Source organism: Phascolarctos cinereus, unplaced genomic scaffold, assembly GCF_003287225.1.
Source record: "Phascolarctos cinereus isolate Bilbo 61053 unplaced genomic scaffold, phaCin_HiC Scaffold_2;HRSCAF=192, whole genome shotgun sequence".
In the NCBI taxonomy this organism is placed as follows: Eukaryota; Metazoa; Chordata; class Mammalia; order Diprotodontia; family Phascolarctidae; genus Phascolarctos; species Phascolarctos cinereus.
The window spans coordinates 239,446,749-239,469,504 of NW_027555625.1; the positions used below are offsets into that span (position 1 = coordinate 239,446,749).

Genomic DNA, 22,756 nt, shown 5'->3' on the forward strand with positions numbered 1-22,756 from the left:
GTCTTTCCCCACTAAAATGTAAGCTGCTTGAGGGCAGAGATTGTTATGATTTTGCTTATATTGGTATCCTCTGTGCTAAGCAGTATCTGGGACATAGTAAATGCTTAATAAATGTTCCTTAACTTTTGGGCATTTTTTCCCCTTATAAACCTAGGATACAATATGGACCCTCAGTGAGGAGAGTGAGAACACATAGGAATCATGCATAAATGGCATAGACATGGGGAATACGTGTAGAGGGGCAATTCATATCTCCAGTGCTAGAGGGCCATTGATGTTTTCTGGTGACATGATCATGGGGCTCACTGAGCATACTCCCCTCCTGGTCCAAGCTGAGTATTGTTTTTGTAGCTACTGGGTTCATAGTCTGTGCTGTAGATTGTTTCTTACTGTCAGAAGACTACTCCGAGCTCCTTGCTTCAAGGCCACCCAAGTCATCTCTGCTCCAGTATTCCAAGGTATAATGACTAATAATATCTCCCTGTTATGGCCAGGATACCAGCTCTTTAGTCATAGCCACCACACCCAGCTGACAAAAGCCAAGCAGATAATCCACCAGTTAAGATTTGGTCTTTTCAACTCCTATTCCTGGGCAGAAGATCAAAGTCCTCTGTTACACATAACTATCTAACAGGGTTAAATTCTCCCAAGATCCTCTCTGGCTTACCATTCATGAATTTGAATCAGAGCAAAATATAAACTAAGGAGGTAAGATCAAGACATTCTACTAACCTAGCCCATATTCCTGTCTTCATTATGTAGCAAAGGCTCATTGCTTGGGTGACATATTTTAGACAGCAAAAACCCCATGTCTCTACAAAAAATAAAACAATATGAGCTACTTGTAAACTAGGACCATTTCATATTTGTTTTTTATTCTTTTTTTACAAATTTATTTTCTATTCTTCCCAGTGCCTAATAGGACTGGACTCATGGTGAATATTCAATATCTAATGAAATTGAATTTAATTGCTTCAACAACTTGGCTTCTATCTTCTATCTTCCAATACTAGCATTTCCCCCTCACCCATAAGGTCATCAGTTCCTAGAAGCCTATCCCCTCCCCTAACTTTTCCTCTCTTAAGAAAGTTTTGGCTGGACAACTGGAATCATGGAATCACAGAAACATAAAATTTAGAGCTTATCTGTTCCAACTCCTTTATTTTACAGTGGCAGAAACTGAGCCCAGGGAAAGGAAGGGACTTGCCCAAGCTCTGATAAATAATGGACAAAGTGCTGCACCTGGAGTCTGGAAAGCTTAACATCAGATCCGCCTTCTGTATTTACTAGCTGAGAGAGCATAGATAATTCACTGAATCTTTCTGAACCTCAGTTTCCTCAGCTATAAAATGGGAATAATAATAATACCTTTAGGGCTGATCTTATAAGACTGTTGTAAAGCTCAAATGAGTGATAATGAATTTAAAGTGCTATATAAAAGTCAATCAAGAAAGAAAAGGAGCAAAGCCAAGATTTGAACAGTGGCCCCCTGATTCCCAAATCGGTGCTCTCAACACTCTATCATATTAGTTTGACACAGGGTACTGAGCAGAGGCTAAACATAGCATTGGTACCAATATTTCTTCCTCAGCAAATGTAAGAAAGAAGGCCCAAGACAGGGCCTTCAGTGTTTGGAAGAAAAATTCCTGCTTGGAGAAGCCTGAGCCCTCCCTTGGTGGCATTGTATGATTTTCTTCTACAGTGACTGAAGAAAATGTGGTCTTAATACAGTGTACTTTACAAAGCGGGCAGGATTAAAGAGGGATCCTAATTGACCCAAGGGGTGGTTTTCAACCTGTTTAATATCCAGAATAATTCCAAGAGTCAGTCTTGATTGCCTATGTCATCTTCATATCATCTGAGAGGGAAAAATAAGATGTCTAAACAGTTTGTGACTGGGAGGGCTGAAGTTCAACAGGAACCAGCCCTCATGGTTTTGTTGGAAAGATGGGAGTATTATTTCCCAAGTCCTTCATGGCACAGGGCTTGGCAGATAGAGAGGTTTCAGATGCTTGGTCTTAAGGCCTGGGGCAATCTCTAAGGTGTTTTCTTTCTTTGGCCTAGGGAACATATTCCCTTGAGAATCTTTCATTTGGCTCTGCTAGCTAGTTAATTCATATTACATTTTGCCCTTTTCTGTAGCTGAAATAAAGTGTGGACTGGTGGCTGGCGAGCTGTCCTTGGAGTGAGGGAGCCCAGAGTTCAAGTTCCCTCTCTGACATATACTGGCTGTGTGACATAGGGCAGCTCCCTTGACCTCTCTGTTCTAGGCCAGGGGTTGGCAAACCTTTTCTGTAAAGAGCTAAATAGCAAAGATTTTGGACTTTGTGGGCCAAGACGTAAAATTGAGGATATTATGTAGATATTTATCTAACAAGAGAGAAAACATTTCCCTAAATTTTTATTGAGGAAATTTATAAAACAACAACAACCACATTAATAATAGAGTTCATTAAAAAAAATACAGACCCAGTAATAAGAATAGAATTCTTTTCTTTTTTAACATGGCATTTCACTTAATTGGATTCAAAGTTAGTTTTCTCTGTCTTTAAAATTGATAAGAGGCAGAGCCAAGATGGTAGAGAAAAGGCAGTGACTCACCTGAGCTCTCCCCTCAAAACCTCCAAAAACCTTTAAATAATGCCATAAAACAATTCCTGCAGCAGCAGAACCCACAAAAGGATGGGTGAAATAACTTTCTTGCCAAAGACAACTTAGAAGGTCTGCAGAAAAGGTCTGTTGCACCAGGCTGAGCGAGGAGGGTAATCCAGTGCAGGCCATGCCAGTACAAACCAGGAACAGCCTTGGAAGCCACTGAATTAGCAGCAGCAGCAGTAGCTACTTCTAGAGTTCTCAGCTCATAGATGGTAAAGGGGTTGATTAACTGATTGATCAGAAGGAGATTACAGGGGTCTCTTTGCTATATCTGGGGGCAAGGCTCTGTTGCTTTAACTATAATCAGATCTGGGTCACTGTCCTGGGTGTCAGTCCCAGCGAGAGGAAGAGTGCTAGCACACTATAGCTTGCGGCCATAATAGAGCAGGAATCCTTGTCACAGTTCCAGCACAAAAAAGAGTGCTTGTGGTCACTCACAGACCAGAGCATAGGTCAGGAAAGTAGTAAACAAACCTCTCTTTAGATCATACCACCTTGGAAGAACTGAAAACTTACAGGTCCCTAGAAGTATTTTTAAAAACAGCTGCGCAAAATTCTTGAAGCTTGGGACAGTGTGCCCTCCACCCTGGAAGCAGAGCCCAATTTAGCAAAGAGTTAAAAGTAAAAAAATACACTGGAAAAAATGAGCAAACAACAGAAAAAAATATGACCATAGAAAGCTACTATGGTGATGAGGAAGATCAAAATACACACTCAAAAGAAGACAACAAAGTCAAAGCTCCTACATCCAAAGCCTCCAAGAAAAATATGAATCAGTCCCAGGCCTTGGAAGAGCTCAAAAAGGAGTTTGAGAATCAAGTAAGAGAAGTACAGGAAAAACTGGGAAGAGAAATGACAGTGATGCAAGAAAATCATGAAAAACAAGTCAGCAGCTTGCTAAAGGAGATCCAAAAAAAAATACTGAAGAAAATAACACCTTAAAAACCAGACTAGGCCAAATGGTAGAAGTAGTCTAAAAAGCCAATGAGGAGAAGAATGCTTTGAAAAGCAGAATTGGCCAAATGAAAAAAGAGGCACAAATATTCACTGAAGAAAAAAAAATTCCTTAAAAAGTAGAACCAGCCAAATAGAAAAGGAGGTACAAAAGCTCACTGGAAAAAAAAATTCCTTAAAAATTAGAATTGAGCAAATGGAAGCTAATGACTTTATGAGAAATCAAGAAATTATAAAATAAAACCAAAAGAATGAAAAAAACAGAAGACAATGTGAAATACCTCATTGGAAAAACAACTGACTGGAAAATAGATCCAGGAGAGATAATTTAAACATTTTTGGACTACCTGAAAGCCATGATAAAAAAAAAAGCCTAGATAGCATCTTTCAAGAAATTATCGAGGAAAACTGCTCTGATATTCTAGAACCAGAGGATAAAATAGAAATTGAAAGAATCTACTGATCACCTCCTGAAAGATATCCCAAAATTAAAACTCCCAAGAACATTATAACTGAATTCCAGAGCTCCCAGGTTAAGGAGAGAATATTGCAAGCAGCCAGAACAAAACAATTCAAGTTTTGTGGAGCCACAGTCAGCATAACACAAAATTTAGCAACTTCTATATTAAAGAATTGGAGGGCTTAGAATATGATGTTCTGGAGGGCAAAGGAGCTAGGATTACAACCAAGAATCACCTACCCAGCAAAACTGAGTATAATCCTTCAGGGGAAAAAAATGGATATTCAATGAAATAGAGGACTTAAGTATTCTTTTTTTAAAAAAATTATATGTATATTTGTTTTATTTATTTTTTCACTTAATAGTATTTTATTTTTTTCCAACCACATTGCAAAGATAGTTCTTAACACTTGCTTCCATAAGATCCTGAGTTCCAAAACTTTTTTTTCTCCCTCCCTCCCCTCTTCACTTCCCAAGATGGCAAGTGATCCGATATAGGCCACACATGTACAATCATATTAAACATCTCTCCACATTAGTCATGTTGTGATAGAAGGGAAAAACCATGAGAAAGAAAAAATAAAAACAAAAAAGAAAGAGATAATAGTATGCTTTGATCTGCACTCAGACCCCATAGTTCTTTCTCTGGATATGGATAGCACCTTCCATCATGATTCCTTTAGAACTGTCCTAGAGCACCACATTGCTGAGAAGAGCTAAGTCCATTAAAGTTGATCATGGCACAATGTTACTGCTACTGTGTTCAATGCTCTCCTGGTTCTATTCACTTCACTCAGCCTCAGTTCATGTAAGTCTTTCCAGGTTTCTCTGAAATCTGCCTGCTCATCATTTCTTATAGCACAATAATATTCTACTACATTCATATACCACAACTTGCTCTGCCATTCCACAATTGATGAGCATTCCCTCAATTTCCAATTCTTGGCCACCACAAAAAGAGCTGCTGTAAATATTTTTGTACATGTGGGTCCTTTTCCATTTTTTATGATCTCTTTGGGATACAGACCTAGAAGTTGTATTGCTGGATCAAAGGGTATGCACAGATTTATAGCCCTTTGGGCATAGTTCCAAATTGCTCTCCAGAATTGCTGGATCAATTTGCAACTCCACCAACAATGTATTAGTGTTCCAATTTTCTCACATTTTCTCCAACATTTAGCTTTTTCCTCTTCAGTTATATTAGCCAATCTGATGGGTTCTGAGGTGGTGCCTCAGAGTTGTTTTTAAATTTGCATTTCTCTAATCACTTTCAAATGCTCTTGATGAAAAGACCTGAGCTGAATAGAAAATTTGTCTTGCAACTACAAGACTCAAGCATAAAAAAGTAAACAGGAAAGGGAAATCATAGGGAACTTAATAAAATTAAACTGTTTACATTCCTACATGGGAAGAAAATATTTGTAACTCATAAAAACTTTCCCATTATTAGGGCAGTTAGAAGGAGTATATAAAGACAGAAGGCACAGGTGTGAATTGAATATGAAGGGATGATATCTAAAAAAAATTAAAGGGAGAGAAAGAGGAATGCATTGGGAGAGGGGGAAAGGGAGGGGTAAAATAAGGTAAAAAAATCTAACATAAAATAGGCAAGAAAAAGCTTTTACAATGGAGAGGAAAATGAGGGAAGTTTGGGGAATGAGTGAACTATACTATCATCAAAATTGACTCAAAGAGGAAATAAAAGACACACTCAATTGGATATAGAAATCTATCTTGCCCTACAGGAAAATAGGAGCGGGGAGTGATAGAAGAGAGGGCAGATTGACAGAGGTGGCAATCAGAAGTAAAACACTTTTTTCTTTTTCTTGGCAATTGGGGTTAAGTGACTTGCCCAGGGTCACACAGCCAGTAAGTATCAAGTGTTTGGTTTGAGGCCAAATTTGAACTCAGGTCCTCCTGACTTCAGGGCAAATGCTCTATCCACTGTGCCACCTGGCTGCCCCTGAAGTAAAACACTTTTGAGGAGGGACAGGGTGAAAGGAAAGAGAGAAAATGGTATAAATGGGGGAGGAGGGAATAGAATGGTAGGAAATACATTTATCATCGTAACTATGAAAAAATTTTGAAGAAAGTTTCTCTGATAAAGGCCTCATTTCTCAAGCATATAGAGAACTGAGTCAAATTTTTAAAAATAAGAGCCATTCCCCAATTGATAAATGACCAAAAGACATGAACAGTTTTCAGATGATGTAATCAAACCTATTTTCCTGTGAAAAAAATGCTCTAACTCACTATTGATTGGAGAAATGCGAATTAAAATAATTCTGAAGTACTACCTCAAATCTATTAGATTGTCCAATAGGACAGAAAAGGAAAATGACAAATGTTGGAGAGGATTGGGAAAAAATGAAACATTAATGTATTGTTGGTGGAGTTGTGGACTGGTTCAACCATTCTTTAGAGCAATTTGGAATTATGCCCAAAGGTCTATAAAATCATGCACACCCTTTTACCTAGCAAGCTACTAGGTCTGTATCCAAAAAGAGATACAAAAACAAAAAGGAAAAGGACCTATATGTACAAAAGTATTTATTGCAGCTCTTTTCTGGTGGCAAAGAATTGGAAATTGAGGGGATGCCCATGAATTGGGAATGGCTAAACAAGTTGTAGTATATGACTGTAATGGAATATTACTGTGCTATAAGAAATTATGAACAGGATGCTCTCAAAAAAACCTGGAAAGACTTACATGAGCTGATGCAAAGTGAAATGTACTGTGTACAAAGTAACAGCAATATTCTAAGATGATCAGCTGTGAATGACTTAGCTATTCTCAGCTAATGATCCAAGACAACTTGGAAGGAGTTATGATGGAAAATGCTATCCATCCCTAGACAAAGAACTGATGCTATCTGACTACATTTTGAAGTATACTTTTTTGCTTTCTTTATTTTTCTTGAGTTCTTTTCTGTCTGTGTTTTCTTTCACAATGTGACTAATATGGAAATATATTTTGCATGACTACACGTATGACCTATATTGAATTACTTGCCTTCTCAATGAAGGGCGTGGGGAGGAAGGAAGGGAGAGAATTCGGAACTCAAAGTTTTAAAAATGAATGTTAAAAATTGTTTCTACATGTAATTGGGGAAAAATAAAATACTGAACAAAAATATCTATTGCAATTGTTCATCAGTTATTGCTGATCTATAAAGAGATTTTGCATATTTCTTCTTTGAAAATATCTTTTCACCCACATAGGTACTGCCAAATATTGATGCAAATTCATGAACATATGATTTTAGTTGAGACAAAAGGTTAATAGCCTTAAAGAACTTTGTTTTCTCTGGATATATTTCTTTGACTACTGCAATCAAACATGATTTAATTAATTTACCATAGGTAATCAGCTTTCCTTGCTTGGTTAACAAATAAGCTGCTCAGAAACTTTCTTTGGCCGAAATCTCATTTTCATTTTTAATTTTTGTCAAGAAATTTTTCTGTGATGAGATATTCTATTTTAAATTTTCTAATTTTTCTAACTGTTTCTTTCCTGTGAGTTGGAAATATTATGATGAGTGCTTAGTCAGATAATGTCAACATACATTATATTCTTTTAGCATAGCTATAATGTCATTGCCTAATAAATAGTATGCTTTGCAATACTTCCCCTGCCCCCTTAAAAGCACAGCATTCAAAGTCTTCCTTTCCTTTCCTTTCCTTTCCTTTCCTTTCCTTTCCTTTCCTTTCCTTTCCTTTCCTTTCCTTTCCTTTCCTTTCCTTTCCTTTCCTTTCCTTTCCTTTCCTTTCCTTTCCTTTCCTTTCCTTTCCTTTCCTTTCCTTTCCTTTCCTTTCCTTTCCTTTCCTTTCCTTCCTTTCCTTTCCTTTCCTTTCCTTTCCTTTCCTTTCCTTTCCTTTCCTTTCCTTTCCTTTCCTTTCCTTCCTTTCCTTTCCTTTCCTTTCCTTTCCTTTCCTTTCCTTTCCTTTCCTTTCCTTTCCTTTCCTTTCCTTTCCTTTCCTTTCCTTTCCTTTCCTTTCCTTTCCTTTCCTTTCCTTTCCTTTCCTTTCCTTTCCTTTCCTTTCCTTTCCTTTCCTTTCCTTTCCTTTCCTTTCCTTTCCTTTCCTTTTCTCTCTTTTTCTCTCTTCTTGTTTTGACATGATGAGTATGTATTGGTAATAAAAAATGTCACATTCAAAATGCTGTTGCGTTATAACTGTTACTGTGATTTGTAGTGTGCTAAGTAGCAATGCCAAGTGATGAGAGTGTCACTGAAAGTCTCCATCAGCATCACTACTCAACTCTGACACTGCCTTGTAGCGTGAAATCAGCCATAGGCAATAAGTAAACAAATGAGCATGGCTGTGTTCCAATAAAAATTTGTTGATGAGTACTGAAATGAGGATTTTATATAATTTTCATGTCATGAAATGTTATTCTTTTTTTTTTCAACCTTTTTAAACATGTAAAAACTGTTCTTTAGCTTGTGGACTTCATGTTGATCCCTGCTGTGGGCAACATGATAAGACTGTAGTTTGAAGGAAAGGTGCAGAGCCACATGGGTACAATGAGTTTCTTCATCTGGACATTTTTCTATCAACAAAATCAAAGGACCTGTATCTATCCTTATTCCTGCATAGATAGGCTAGTGATCTGGGGACCCAGTGAACATACTAAAAGCAATATCCCTTTTCTGGCTTCCTCTTGCAGCGCAAATTTATAGAACCAAAACATGGATGAGGAAGGCTTCCAGCATAATGTGTGGACCTCCACAGTAAACATAAGGGAGAACAAGTTCAAGAGTTGCCCTCAAGATGGGCAGGCATCGATGAAATGTGATTGTTGTCATTGATAGAACATCCAAATGGGTGAGGTCACAGATTGATTTGAATATGTAGGCAGAGGTGAAGAATGAAGAAAAGAGGATATGCTGATTACATCTGTGAGTGTGGTGACTCTCACATCTGCCTGATGAGGGTAGGGTAATGGCTCTTCAATCCCTGCCACCACACCCAGCTAACAAAAGCCAGGTAGAGTTCCCACTGGTATTCTTAGTCTCTTCTTTTTAATCCCTTTGTGTGGACCTGGGATCAAAATCTTCCATTCAAGGGAACAGTCTGTAGTAACTTGAAGTAGGGAAAGATAGATAGGGACTTATTTTTTCTGAATCCAGGAATACTGAGATGAAGTAATAACTCTTGAAATTTTAAGGAAGTCAATTTAGGCCCCCTCCCCCCCCAAAAAAAAGACTGCTTTAATTTTTTTTTGTAGGGGAGAGGTGTCAGGCAGGGTTTTGTTGTTGTTTGGTGTGTCTGACTCTTCATGACCCTATTTGGGGTGTTCTTGGCAAGATACTGGAGTATTTTGTTCTCCAGCTCATTTTGCATATGAGGGACTGAGCCAAACAGGGTTAAATGACTTGCCGAAGGTCACCCAGCTAGTCAGTTTCTGAGGCTGGATTTAAGCTGAGGAAGATGAGTCTTCCTGACTCCAGGCCTGTCACTCTATACACTATATCACCTAGATGCCTGTAAGGCAGGATATCAAAGTCCAAAGTTACTTATAGTCTGAGTGTGTGACCAGGGACACTGAGACATTAAATAACTTGCTGGAGGTTACATAGTTAGGATGTCGTAGACTCATAGGATTATAGATTAAAAACTGGAAGCTACAGATTTAGAGCTGACTTTAGAGGCTATCTCGTCCAACTTCTTCGTTTTACACATGAGGAACCTGAAGCCTGGAGAGGCTAAATGATTTGGCCAAGACTGCCAATGATTAAGTCACAGCTAAGATTTGAACTCAGCTCCCCTGACTCCAGATCTAGGGCTCTTTTCACGGCACTGTTTTCCTGCTCAAGGTAGGGCTTGAATTTAGGTCTTCCAGATGCCAAAGTCACTCTCTAGTTACTGTGTTCCAGTTGCCTCTTCTACTTTATGTAGCAAGGAGTAAACTTTGTGGCAACAGCTACATGGGATGTGGGATATGGAGTAGTGGTGGGAAAGGGGGAAGAGGAGGAGAAGAAACAAAAAAGACAAAAAAAAACCCCAAACAAACCAAAGAAGGACTTTGAGAATGTGCACAAGCATCATGACCTTAAACAATGAAGGAAAGGACTGAGTCTAGGATGTCTTGTGCCCTTGCCACTGTCACCCTGGGTACTGTGAGAGATCTCCAAACCGGCTCTACTGATAAAAGTTACTGATCTTATGGAAATTCCTTCTCCCCTTTCTCAGTCAAGTTTTGAAATGTTTGATATTTTTATTCTTCATTTTTCCTGGTGGAAACATGAAAGAGGCCTCTGTCATTTGCCTTTTCAAGTGTTCCTGTTTCCAATGGTAGAGTTCTGAGGATCTGAGAAAACTTCCTACAAAGATTGAGGAAAATGCAACTCTGTAACAATGCCGGCAAGAATGCATGGTAAAAATTACTCCAAATTACATTACAGGATGTAAACGGGTCAGATTTCGGAGACTGCTGATCTGAGTCCATCTGAGTCATTCCTTGGGAATGCCACCGTCTGTCTCCCTCTCTGGAGATGAGATTGAAAACAAGGAGATCCCAGGATTGTAAATCAGACATCAGGTACTTATTCCCCAAGGATCTGATTCAGCAGTTGCTCCATTCACACAGCCCGTGGCAGATGTTATTGCTGGGGAGAAGCCTGCTTTCAAACATGAACCAGGGCCTGGAGTCTTCTGTCAGGAGCAAGTGGGAGTTTTTACACTAGTCTCTCTCTTACTAGATCCTGGGTCCATTTCCTAATGCTCAGCCTCAGCAGGAATTGAGTGCATGCCAGGCTTACTACAGAGTCCCCATTATGGGTCAGATCCTTTGACAACAAATCCCATTGCAACAGAATTCTTTATGGGAAAAGACAGTTTTTCCAGTTCCAGCTGATGGGCCACTTATTTCAAACAGTTTCCATAGAACCAAGGGCTAGTCCAGGCAAAGCATTTGGATGGTCTCTCCAAGCCCGTTGTCATGAAATAGAGCACTTATTGTCTCTTAGCACCCATGTGGCCCTTAACCATACTGGAATTGAATTAAAAAATGCTTGGTACATCTTAAAGCTTAAAGAAATGTGGGCTCTTATTAACTCACATATAAGCTTGTTGACAGCAAGACCCATTGTATTTCTTCATACTCCCACAGTGGCATACGTAGTCAGTAGTCTTTCTTTGCGTACTGAGTAACTATTTCAAAGAATCTCATTTATGATCATTAGAAGGGCCCTTGGAGATTGAGACCATCTCTCTCTTTTTACAAATGAGGAAACCGAGGCTGGAAGGATGAAGTTCATTAATTCATAGAGATATAGAGTTGTAATAGACCTTAGATGCTCCCTAGTCCATCTCCAAGACCCAAGTCTAAGTGACTTGCCCAAACTCACAGGGCAGCATGCGGCAAAACCACACTTTGAAACACTCTGATTATAAGTTTAGAAATCTTATCTTTACTAATCTGTGATTGACTCAAGGTGACATAGCCAATTAGTGTCAAAGTCAGGACCAGAGCTCAGGGCTGCTAATTCTCAGTCCAGTGTCTCTTCCAAGTGCCTGCATTCCTGTCTAAGTGTAAGCCATCTTCCCTTCCCTTATTTACTCTATTTGCCCCTGAAAAGTGTCTGCTGGGGAACAATTAATGGGCTCATTCAAGAACAAGACTGTCAGGGAATTACTTTTTTATGTAATGGGGCTCTGAACAATTAGGCCAGTGGGGTCCAATTCTCAGATCATATACAGGAGAGTCTGCCTGCTGCCAGCCCATATGGAACCTTGGGGTTCCTTCTGGAAATCTGTGATGGCATGGAATGGAGGGTCCCAACCTTCCTCTTCAGAGCATAGATAGGCATTTTTTGTTTCCTCTCTATTTACTGAATGGTAAAGAAAAACCTTTTGATGGACTACTGAACCTGAACTGTGTATGCACACAAAAGGAATTATTCAGCCAAAGTGTGCCTTTCTTTGTGGTGGATATGTTGTATGCTTCTGATGGCCTTTTCTCCATCTTCATCCTCCTTGACCTATTTGTGGCATTTGACCACTCTTTCCTGGGTACTTTTCCTCTCCCTGGGTGGTTGTGACACTATTCTCTCTTGGTTCTCCTCTTACCAGTCAGACTACTTTTTTTCAGGTTACTTTGCTACATCATCACCCATATTCATCCTTACCCAGGACCATTTCCCAAGGTTCTGTCTAGGACCTCTTCTCTTCTTCTTCTATACTTTTCTTTCTTGGTGGCTTCACAACAGCTTTTATGGGTTTAATGATCATTTCTATGCTGATAACTCGCAGATGTAAATATCCAGACCTGCTCTCATAAGCTACCCGACTCAAATTTCCAAATGCCTATTAAACATTTCAAATTGGATGTCCTAGAGACAGCTTAAACTCAACATATCTAAAGCTGAACTTATTAGTGAACTGTTTATCTTTCCCCCAAAATTCATCGTCTTTCAAACTTCTTTATTTATTGTTAAAGGTATCAACAAATTAATCTCCTAAGCTGTCTCCCAGGTTAGTAACTTCTGTATTACACTTGACTCCCCATTCATCTTCACTCCTATATATCCAATCGATTGCTGAATCTTGCTCTTTCTACCTCCATATCATCTTTCACACGCAACCCTTTTTCTCTGTTCATGCAGTCACTGTCTTAGTTCAGATCCTCGTCACCTTTTGCAAGATGGTGCATTAAAATGACCTCTTCTTTGGTCTCCCCTCCTCAAGTTTCTCTCTCCTCTAGCCCAGACTCCACAGTGGCCAAAGTGATTTTCCTTAAATGCAGATCAAACTATGTCATTCTCTTATTCAATAAACTCTGATAGCTCCTATTACCTCTAAGATAAAATAGAGGTTCTTTTGTTTAGCTTTTAAAGGGCTTCTTAACTTTCTGACAATCTATTTTTCCAGTTTCCTTGAACATTACTCTCCTCGCACCCATGGTCTAGCCACCTAGCCTTCTTTCTATTCCTCACATAGGGCATTCCAACTCCCATCTCTGTGTCTTTGCATTGGCTGGCTGTCCCCCAGGCCTAGAATAGAGAGCTCCCTCAACTTTGCCTCACAGACTCAATATTCTCCTTTCAAGATACAGCTCATGTACCAACTTCAACAGGAAATGTTTCCTAATCCCCCCAAATACTAGTGTTCTACCTAGCTAACTATTTTGTATTTAACTACCTTAGATTTATTTGGATTTATTTGCTTTATATTTATACTATATACACATATAATAATATATACATGTCTATCTATATCTACAAATATAGATATATACCTGCCATTTCTACCATTAGGTTATAAGATCCTCTGAAAGTAGGGATTGTTTCATTCATTTTATTTGTATCTCCAGTGCCTAGCACAGTCTTTGGCGTATAGTAGATACTTAATAAATGCATGTTTATTTATTAATTAGCTTATATGCGTTCCAAAGTTTCTCTGAATTCTTCATGGAGCAACTTGGTGGTACAGGAAATAGAGTGTTGGGCTTGGAGTCAGTAAGACCTAAGTTCAAATCTAGCCTTAGACACTTACTAGTCATGGGCTGCTGGACAAGTCACTTAACCTCTGTTTGCCTTAGTTTCTGTAAAATGGAGATAATAATAATATTACCTCCCAGGGTTGTGGTGAGGATCAAATGAGATAGAATTATACAATGCCCAGAACATTGTAAGTGCTATATAAATGTTTGCTTTTATTATTCACATTCACAATTTCTAATGGTACAGAAAATTACATTACATTTATAGTTATCTTTTGAGATGCTCTATCTCAATAGTCAATAAACATTTATTAAGCACCTACTATTTGCTAAAACACTGTGCCAAGTGCTAAAGATTAAAAAAAAAGCGTAAGACAGTCCCTACCCTCAAGCACCTGACAGTCTATTTGAGGAAGACAGCACATACAAAGAAGGTGAAGGGGTGAGGAGGAGGTTATCCAGTAAGGGTGGAGGACACGATGGGCAGCAAGAATGGGAAATAATCTAAGGAGGTAGGAGTTTCAGAGTTGATTTCATCTTGCAGAGTGATGAGTTTCTGGAGATCATGAAATCCAGGTCATCCAGATAAGAAATGATGAGGCAAATTCCCTGAGTATCCTCTTAAAATTGTAGCAGATTAGGGAGGTGTTCTCTAATGTCAAAACTCTACACTTTCCAATCAGAAGATGGGGAAAGGGAGTGATAAAGGGAATGCTGAGGAAGTGTGAGTTCAAATGCCATTTGATGACTAATCTGACTTGTGCTCAAAAGTCTTCAGTGGCTCCCTATTGCCCACGGAATCAAATACAAAGTCTTTAGCTGGTCCTACAAGTTTTTCCACAATCGAGCTGCATTCTACCACCAAATTTCTAGTGTAGTATCATATTACCTCCCTACACACATACTCTTCATTCTAGCTAAGCTGAACTACTGCCTGTCCCTTCAACAATCCTTGTTCAAAAGTATTCTTGTGTTTTTTTTTTTAGTGAGGCAATTGGGGTTAAGTGACTTGCCCAGAGTCACACAGCTAGGAAGTATTATGTGTCTGCAGTCACATTTGAACTTAGGTCCTCCTGACTCCAGGACCCCTGTTCAAAAGTATTCTTGCTGGAGCAGCTAGGTGGTGCAGTGGATTAAAGCTTCAGCCTTGGAGTCAGGAAGACTTGAGTTCAAATCTAGCCTCATACATGTGACACTTTGCTGTGTGATCCTGGGCAAGACACTTAACCTTGATTGCCTAAGCAGGGGAAAAAAAGTTCTGTGGATCTGCTTGTACTATTCCTTCTACCCAGAATGTTCTCAGCTTGTTCAATTCCTACTTGGTTTTTTAAAAGCCCAAATAAAACTTGAAACCTTTTTTGATTCTCTCTTTTTAAATGCCTTTACCTCTTATAGCAATCTTAAAATTTTACTTTGTATCTCTTTACTGTATTGTCTCATATTACTAGGTGTTAGGAGAATTATTCGTGTATGTGTTATATCTCTTTGAAGGTCAGTGATTATGTCTTTTTCCCCCCTCTAGTTCTATGTAAAGACAATTTTTAACTTTCATTAAAAAAATTTTTTTGAGTTCCAGATTTCCTCCCTTGCCTCCCCCCTCACTGAGACAGTAAGAAATTTGATACATATGTTCGATCATACAAAACATTACCATGTTAGTCATTTTATGAAAGAAGATACAGACCCAAAGGAAATAAAACCTTGAAAAAAATACAGTAAGTGAAAAATAGTATGCTTTCATTTGCATTCAGACTCCATCAGTTCTTTCTCTGGAGGTAGATAGCATTTTTCATCTTTTGGAATTGTGGTAGATCATTGTATTGCTGGGAAGAGCTAAATCTATCATAGTTGATCATCACAAAATGCTGCTATTACTGTGTATAATGTTCTCCTGATTCTTCTCACTTCACTTGCATCAGTTCATATAAGTCTTTCCAGGTTTTTCTGAAATTTGCCCGCTTATCATTTCTTATAGCACAGTAATATTCCATTACAGTCATATACTACAACTTGTTTATCCATTCCCCAATTGATGGGAATCCCCTCAATTTCCAATTCTTTTGCAGGGACCATGCCTTACACTATTTTGTACACAGTAGGTACTAAATGAATTTTGATTGAATTTAATTGAAATTAAACTATTCAGACTAGTAGATCAAATAATATGATACCTATTAAGCACTCAGCATAGTGCCTGCCACATAGTAGTAATAAATGCTTGCTCTCTTCCCTCTTCTCTTTCCTGGCCCTCCAATGAAAGATGGGTCTGAGAAAGACAGAAAAAGGTGGTTCTTCCAAATTCTTTTATCCCTCTTCAAACCTCTCATGGCTTTTCCTCTCCCCTTTCTCTCAGTTTGCCTCATATTTTTCTGAAAAAAAAATTGATGCCATTTGCTGTGAGATCTCTCTTTTCTCCTCTTCCTCATGTTATGTCACAGATGCCTTCTGCCATTATCTCCTCCTTCACCCCTGTCTCACATGATGGAGTGACCTTGCTCATTACTGAGGCTAACCCTTCTACCAGCTCAAATGATCCCATTCTATCCCTTTTCCTCCAACAGATTGTTCCCTCTGTCATCTCCACCCTTTCATTATTTTAATCTCTCCCTGTCTATTGGCTCATTCCCTACTGCCTACAAACATACCCATATTTCCCCCTTCAGGAAAAAAAAAAACCCTCTCACTTCTACCCCTGTTATTGTCCTATATTTCTTCTGCCCTTTGTACTGAAACTCCTTATGAAGACGGTCTTCAATAGAATCATAGAATCATAACATCATAAATTTTAAACTAGAAGGGACCTAATAGACAATTGAATCTAACCTCTCATTTTATAGATGAGGAAACTGAGGCTGAGAAATGTTAAGTGATTTGCTTCAGGCCAATATAGCTAGTAATTATCTTGAGGCTGGATTTGAACTCAAATCTTCTTGCCTCCAAGCCAAGCTCTGAATTTGAGGTACCACCAAGTCACCTTCATTATCTTAGAATGAACTGCATTCATTATATTATTAATTCCTCTTTGAAAAATGTTACATATTTGGCAACATCAACTAATTGTGTCAGAAACATTGTGAGTAAGCCAGGATATTGAGTCCCAGATGTCTGCCACTCAGAAATCACTCCAGAAATCAGTCCAAGTGATATTACCCCATTTTAAAATGAGAACATAGTGTTTGAATGGTCTCTATGTGTCATCTGTTTGGGCAGAAGTGATGTTATTTATGAACCTCTAGAGTTTGCATATGGGGTTTTCCCCTCTTCCTGGGCATAATTCTCCACTTTTAAATTGTAATGTCTTTGTGCACAGTGATTTGGCACCCATGTGGTGCCAATGTGAGGGACAATGGCATTCTTCTGAATCAACACTAGGAAGAATGAAGCTTGGGCAAAGAGTATGTTTTTCATGCTCTTTGCTTCGGGGATTTCCCCATTACACTTTAGATTCCTGGCTCTGTCCTGGGTTTCCTCTTCCTTCCACACTTTGTAGAGTCCAGAATTTCCATAATAACTACCAAGACTCAAAGAAAGATATGTGGCCTTGTGACTTTGGGCCTTTTTTTTTTCTTCTAACATCATGGAATATTAGAGCTGAAAGGGTACTTAAAATCCTTCCCAAGCCACAGCAATAAAGAGGGAGTTGGACATAACATTTAGCCACCAGGGTCTGTCAACAGCTACCAAAAAGAGGACAGACAGTCTGACTTTAAATAAATGCAGAGGGCAAGGAGAATTACATAGTGAAGAGCAGAGAGTGGGCTATGTTTGTGTTTTTACCAGAACTAAGTAACACCTACATAAGCACATGATCTCTGACATCTTAGAGGTGAAGGTGAAAAGATGAGATGAATGGTTCTCAACTCCCTGGAAATCAGGGAGAACGAAGCATTCCTTGAAAGACTGGAAGTGATCCAAAGAGAAACAAAGGGAAAAAAAGATGTGTAAAGCAGAGGCGAATCTTACCATCTTAGGAAGCTGGAGGACAGAAGAATATGACACAGAGAAAAAAGGAAATGTGAAAGGGAGTGGTGCCCCAGATGAGTTCAACTTGATGAGCCTGTAGGGCAGGGACCCTTACTTTGGAACTTTGGATAAGCACTTCCCACAAAAGAGGAAGGACTCTTATTGGAAATGGGTTAAGAAGACAAAGAACAAACTCTGACTGAGTCTCAGTTTCTGAGGCAGAACTAGGATGATTTACCAATAAGATTGCATTTGTATAGGGCTTTAAATTTTGCAAAGTGTTTTTCACACACATTTCTTTTGATCCTCATAAATACCCTGTGAAGTAGGGTCTTTTATTTTCTCCAAGAAATCATCTCTGGTGAAAGTCCATTCTCCTCCTTAAGGTGTCCTTGATACAGATGTTCAAGGTGTCTCAACTCTCTCTCAGGTGGCTGCTGCCAAGTGTACCACAGATACTAGGAAGTATTTGCCTCAAGGGCAGGAGTCATTGGGGTAGAGCCAACAGCCCCATAGAAGTTGCTGAAATCAGTATCCTGTGGCTTCTACCAGTGGGATGTGGTAACAGAGAAAACCATGGACTCTGGTCTTCAGGATGACCTCTGTCACACTTTCACAGAGACCCTGTGCATGGGGCACATGGAAGGGGACAGTTTGTGGGTGCAGACAAGCTGTTCCAAGAGCCTCACATTTTAAGAAAAAAAATTATTTAATTTTTAATTTATGGAATAAAACATTTACATAACCTAATATAATAAAAAAAAGATGATTACACATGAAACTGCAAATCTGTTACGGGCAACTTGCAATTCCATTTATATATATAATAAAGTTATCTATAAATTTATTTTTCCCCTTCCCTCCCCCTTCCCTACCCTACAGATGGCTACATTAGACACAAATATGTATATATGTAAAGTCATTTTATACTTACTTCTATTTATCAGTTCTCTCTCTGGAAGCAGATAGCATCTTCCTCCAAAGGTCCTTTGTAGTTAATTTGGGTATTTATAATAGTCAAAATGACTTATTTGTTCAAAGTTGTTCTTAAAACAATATTGCTGTTATTGTATATGACATTCTCTTGGTTCTGCTCATTTCACTGTTCATTATTTTGTGCAAGTTTATCCATGTTTTTCTAAGATCATCAAGCTCATCATTTCTCAAAGCATAGTAGTATTTCATCAGAATCATATACCACTTGGTTAGCCATTTCCCAATTGATGAGCCTCACATTTCTAAAGTCCACATGGAGCTTCCGATCCCAGCAGATTTGGTAAGGGTTCCAGGCATGTTCCCATGAATACATGTCTTAGGTTCAATGTTAGGATACCATCTTTGTGGTTGTGTCAATACTCAGCCCAGACTGGGCAAGAGCCATATTGAGCTGGGATTCTTCTGCATCCAAATATTCCTAGGGAGCATCCTGATGGGGGAGACAGGAGTGGAAGATTCCTCCTTAAGGGGAGATTTAGCGAATAGAGTCTAGGAGATAGCTTGCACCCAGTAGACACCTCTGACAGGTGTGAGGCCTGGGAGCTGCCTAAACAGCATGGTTTGAAGAGAGGTTGCCATCTCGCTACATAGCTAAAGCAGGAGTCTAATTTTGATTTTTTCAAATGAAGATTTGTCTTCTCTCTTTCCCTCCCTCTTTCTTCCATAAGAAAGCAAGAAAAACAAAATCCTCACTTAAAAACATTACAAATATGTATAGTCAAGCAAAGTAAATTCCCACATTGTCCATGTCAAAAAGAAAAAGTATCAATCTGCATGTGTACTTAGACTATAAAATTGAGCAGAGAGGCATGATATTATAGTGCTAGGGAACTTCAACTATATTTTATAGCTATGTTTTTCAATTATGTGCATTGTTGGAGAGCTCTCTCAAAACTAAAGCAATTGGTAAATTTGTAACTCAGTCCTTCAAAAGGCAGACAAAACAACAAGAACTGATATTCTAAACTAGATTTTTTTTCTTTTTGGCTAGGCAATGGGGTTAAGTGACTTGCCCAGCATCTCACAGCTAGTAAGTATTATGTGTCTGAGGCTGGATTTGAGCTCAGGTCCTCCTGAATCCAGGGCTGGTGCTCTATCCGCTGCACCACCTAGCTGCCCCTCTGAATTAGATTTTAACCAACAAATAACTAGTTAGGTTTTTTTTTTGGCAAACATTAAATAAGATGTGCATTTTTTGAATACAAAGAACATAAAAAAGATTATAAGTGAAACTGTATTGTGAGAAGCTTATTTTCCACTGCCAAGTATACAACAAATTTATCTTCAAAGCTGCCTTGCTTGAAACAATGGGTTGTTGAAGCGGAAATGACAAAAACTTTGTGGATCATTGACCGCTTCATTAAAGGGTTATGTGATAGAGGTGAAGAAATCTGGGCATAGTCTGATATAAATCATAAACTTGCAGAGAAGAAATTTCAAAGGGTGTAGAAAAAGGCTAGGTAGGATTTAATGGACAAATATTCTAAAGGGGAAGTTGGCCTAAGTGAAATAGGAAGCACTTAAGAATGAAATTCTGAAAGCACTAGAAGAAATGATTCTGATGAGGAGTAAAAGAACAATGTGGCTACACAGGAACCTCATCAACCAACTTGGGTTTTCAAAAACCATAAATGGAAGATGAAAGCATGGGCACTTAAATGAGGACAAAGACCAAAGAGCAGCATGGATCCGCAAAAAAAAAAATACAGAGTCTAAAGTACAAAATAAAATCAGGTTAACTATGCATGATAAGGGCAACAAAGGGAGTCATTTCTTTGTTATTTGGGGAATAAGAGCACAATCAAAGAAGGCTTAGGACTGCTTATTGGGGAAGAGGAAATGATGAAGAAAAGGTTGAATGTTCAACTCAGTTTTCTTCTGTTTTCTTTTCTAACAAAATGGTACTTGGAGTTGGAAGGATTGGGAAAAAATGGAAAACAAGTGGTTAAAGCTGAAGATAAAAGCAAAAAAATGTATGTGAGTGCCTATGTGTCCTGTGTAGGTAGAGCCATAGGTGCCATCAGATGAGAAGTCATCCAGTAATGGTCAGATGAAGACAGGATGAGTAGTGTTGTCTTAAAGAGAGGTTAATCTATACCAAGAGAACCTGAACAGACTATAACCAAGGATGTGGTGGATGTGGCTGCCAAACCTCTATCAGGGATCTTTGAAAGCTGAGAGAAACACTGTCAGATTGGAAAGGTGTAAATCTTCAAATTTTCAAAAAAGGGAAGAAGATGGAACCTGAAAACTAGAGGTCAGTGAATTTGCCAAAACTATAGGTTAGTGAACTTCCTTTCTGTACCCGGAAAAAAATTCTTGTACATATTAATCAATTAAACAGACAATAAGCATTTATTAAATGCCTACAATGTGTCAGGCACTGTCACACATTATTAAAGGAATGGTTTGTGAGCATTTACAAAGGGAAATAATGAGCACTGAAAGCTAGCATGGCTTCAAAGGGCATTCCCAATTTACCTCCTTTTCTTTATTAATAAGGTAACTAGAGGTTAGGGAAGTGCTGTAAGTGAAGTACACCCAGATTTTAGCTAAGTATTTGACAAGACTCCTTATACTATTCTTATACACAAGATGGAGAGATGTAGGCTAGAGGATAAAACAGTAATGGGTGTTCAAAACTGGTTGAATAACTGGATCCAAAGAATTGGATACAACTAATGAGTTGATGTAAATTTAAGATAGAGATGTCTAGTAGAGAGATCTATGGACTTATCACTGACCCTGTGAAGTTCAGTATTTTTGTCATTGGAGGGGGTTGATTATGGGAATTTTCCCATCAACTTGAAGAGCTATAGGCTGCTAAGCTTTTGTTTGGGGTGTTGATTGTATCTTCTTATGGAGCATATGAAAATAAGTTTTGGTACATTTTAGATGAGGAGTTCTACTCATGCAGGTTGAACTGATTTGCTCCCAATGCTATGGGGTAACTCATTGGGAGAAGCTACCATTTTTTCCTGGCTTACAAAAGTGTTTCTTTCCTGAACACTTTTATTTCGTTTCCTTCCTTTAAGAAATCCTGAGAACAAATTAATGTCAAAGAAACTCTCACTTCCCGAGAATCCTCAGTGACTGACTTGTGGCAGTAGCATATGACAGAGCAGACATGGTTTCACCTATGTGACCCAAGAGCAAAGTTCCTGGATCCAGTCTTGGAGAGGGAGTGATTTAACTTCTCAGTGATGTGGCAGCCATGGAGAGGGGTCGGAATATTCCTGAAACTCAGTTCTCTGGAGGCATTTAATTCTTCCTAACACTGACATAGAGGAGCAGGGAGGTACCTGGTTAAAGTGGTTCCTGAACCTCAGACTCCAAGTTAGAGGAAGGAGAATTTCTTGTGTCCACTGAAATCTAGTGTTCTGTTGAGGAAAGGGGGATTTCTTGGATTGTACTAGCTTTAGGGATGGACTCATATGGATAACTCCAAGTTTGAGAATTCAAGGATTCAACCCACTTTTTAGAAAGAGATAGCTCTCATCTCATGAGGTACCTCGTGGGTGACCCCAATTTCAGAAGTTTGGATTTCACACCCCCCTATTAAGAGAAGGGGATTCTTTTGAGAGAAGATGAATTTTCTTGTCAGCGCTAGCCCTGGGGTGGCCTCACAGCCAATCCCACGTTTAAGAATTTGATGGATGATCTAGTCTTCTATCAAGAGAAGAGAAATGTCCTAAAGACATTTTAGAAAGAAGAAGATCATGTATGTGTCTTCTTATGATGGGAGGAACACAGCCAAAGGACTAAAAGCCATAGTGTGGTAGAGAAAAGGACCTGTGTACTACACTCTATTATTATCATGAGTTATTTGTATAGTGTGGGTCTAATGGGAAAGGGACATGCTTATCTATCATCCCTAACTGTATTTCTCTTCTGGGTTAGTCCATGCCCTCAGAGTGTCTCTGTGGGGTGGAATGTTTAGGGTTGCTTGTCTAGTGACCTCAAGTATATTTCTTTTCTTAGGTGAGTCCGAACAGTAGGGTGGTACTGTGAGTATGGAGGATGTTAAGACCTTGTGGAAAATGAAACTCACCAGAGATGGAGGGGAATAGTATTGACTATGGCTTATTGCGAGTCATCTGCACTTTTTGCATTTTCTATAGGGTGGAATGAAGGCTTATCTGTACCAATATCTGCATCATTAACTAGAGTGCTTGAAGATAATCTGTGGGAACCTTTTATCTACATTCACAGAAACCTAGATACTTCTATATTCCAAAATTTCCAAGAGAAACTCTGAATAGGGAAATAATGAGTCAAAGTAA

General features: G+C 38.8%; 1 pseudogene; it reads right to left on the minus strand.

Moving 5' to 3' along the window:
- Positions 1-17,812: 17,812 nt before the first annotated feature.
- On the minus strand, positions 17,813-19,052 carry LOC110205093 (small ribosomal subunit protein mS40-like; annotated as a pseudogene).
- Between the last annotated feature and the right edge of the window lie 3,704 nt (positions 19,053-22,756).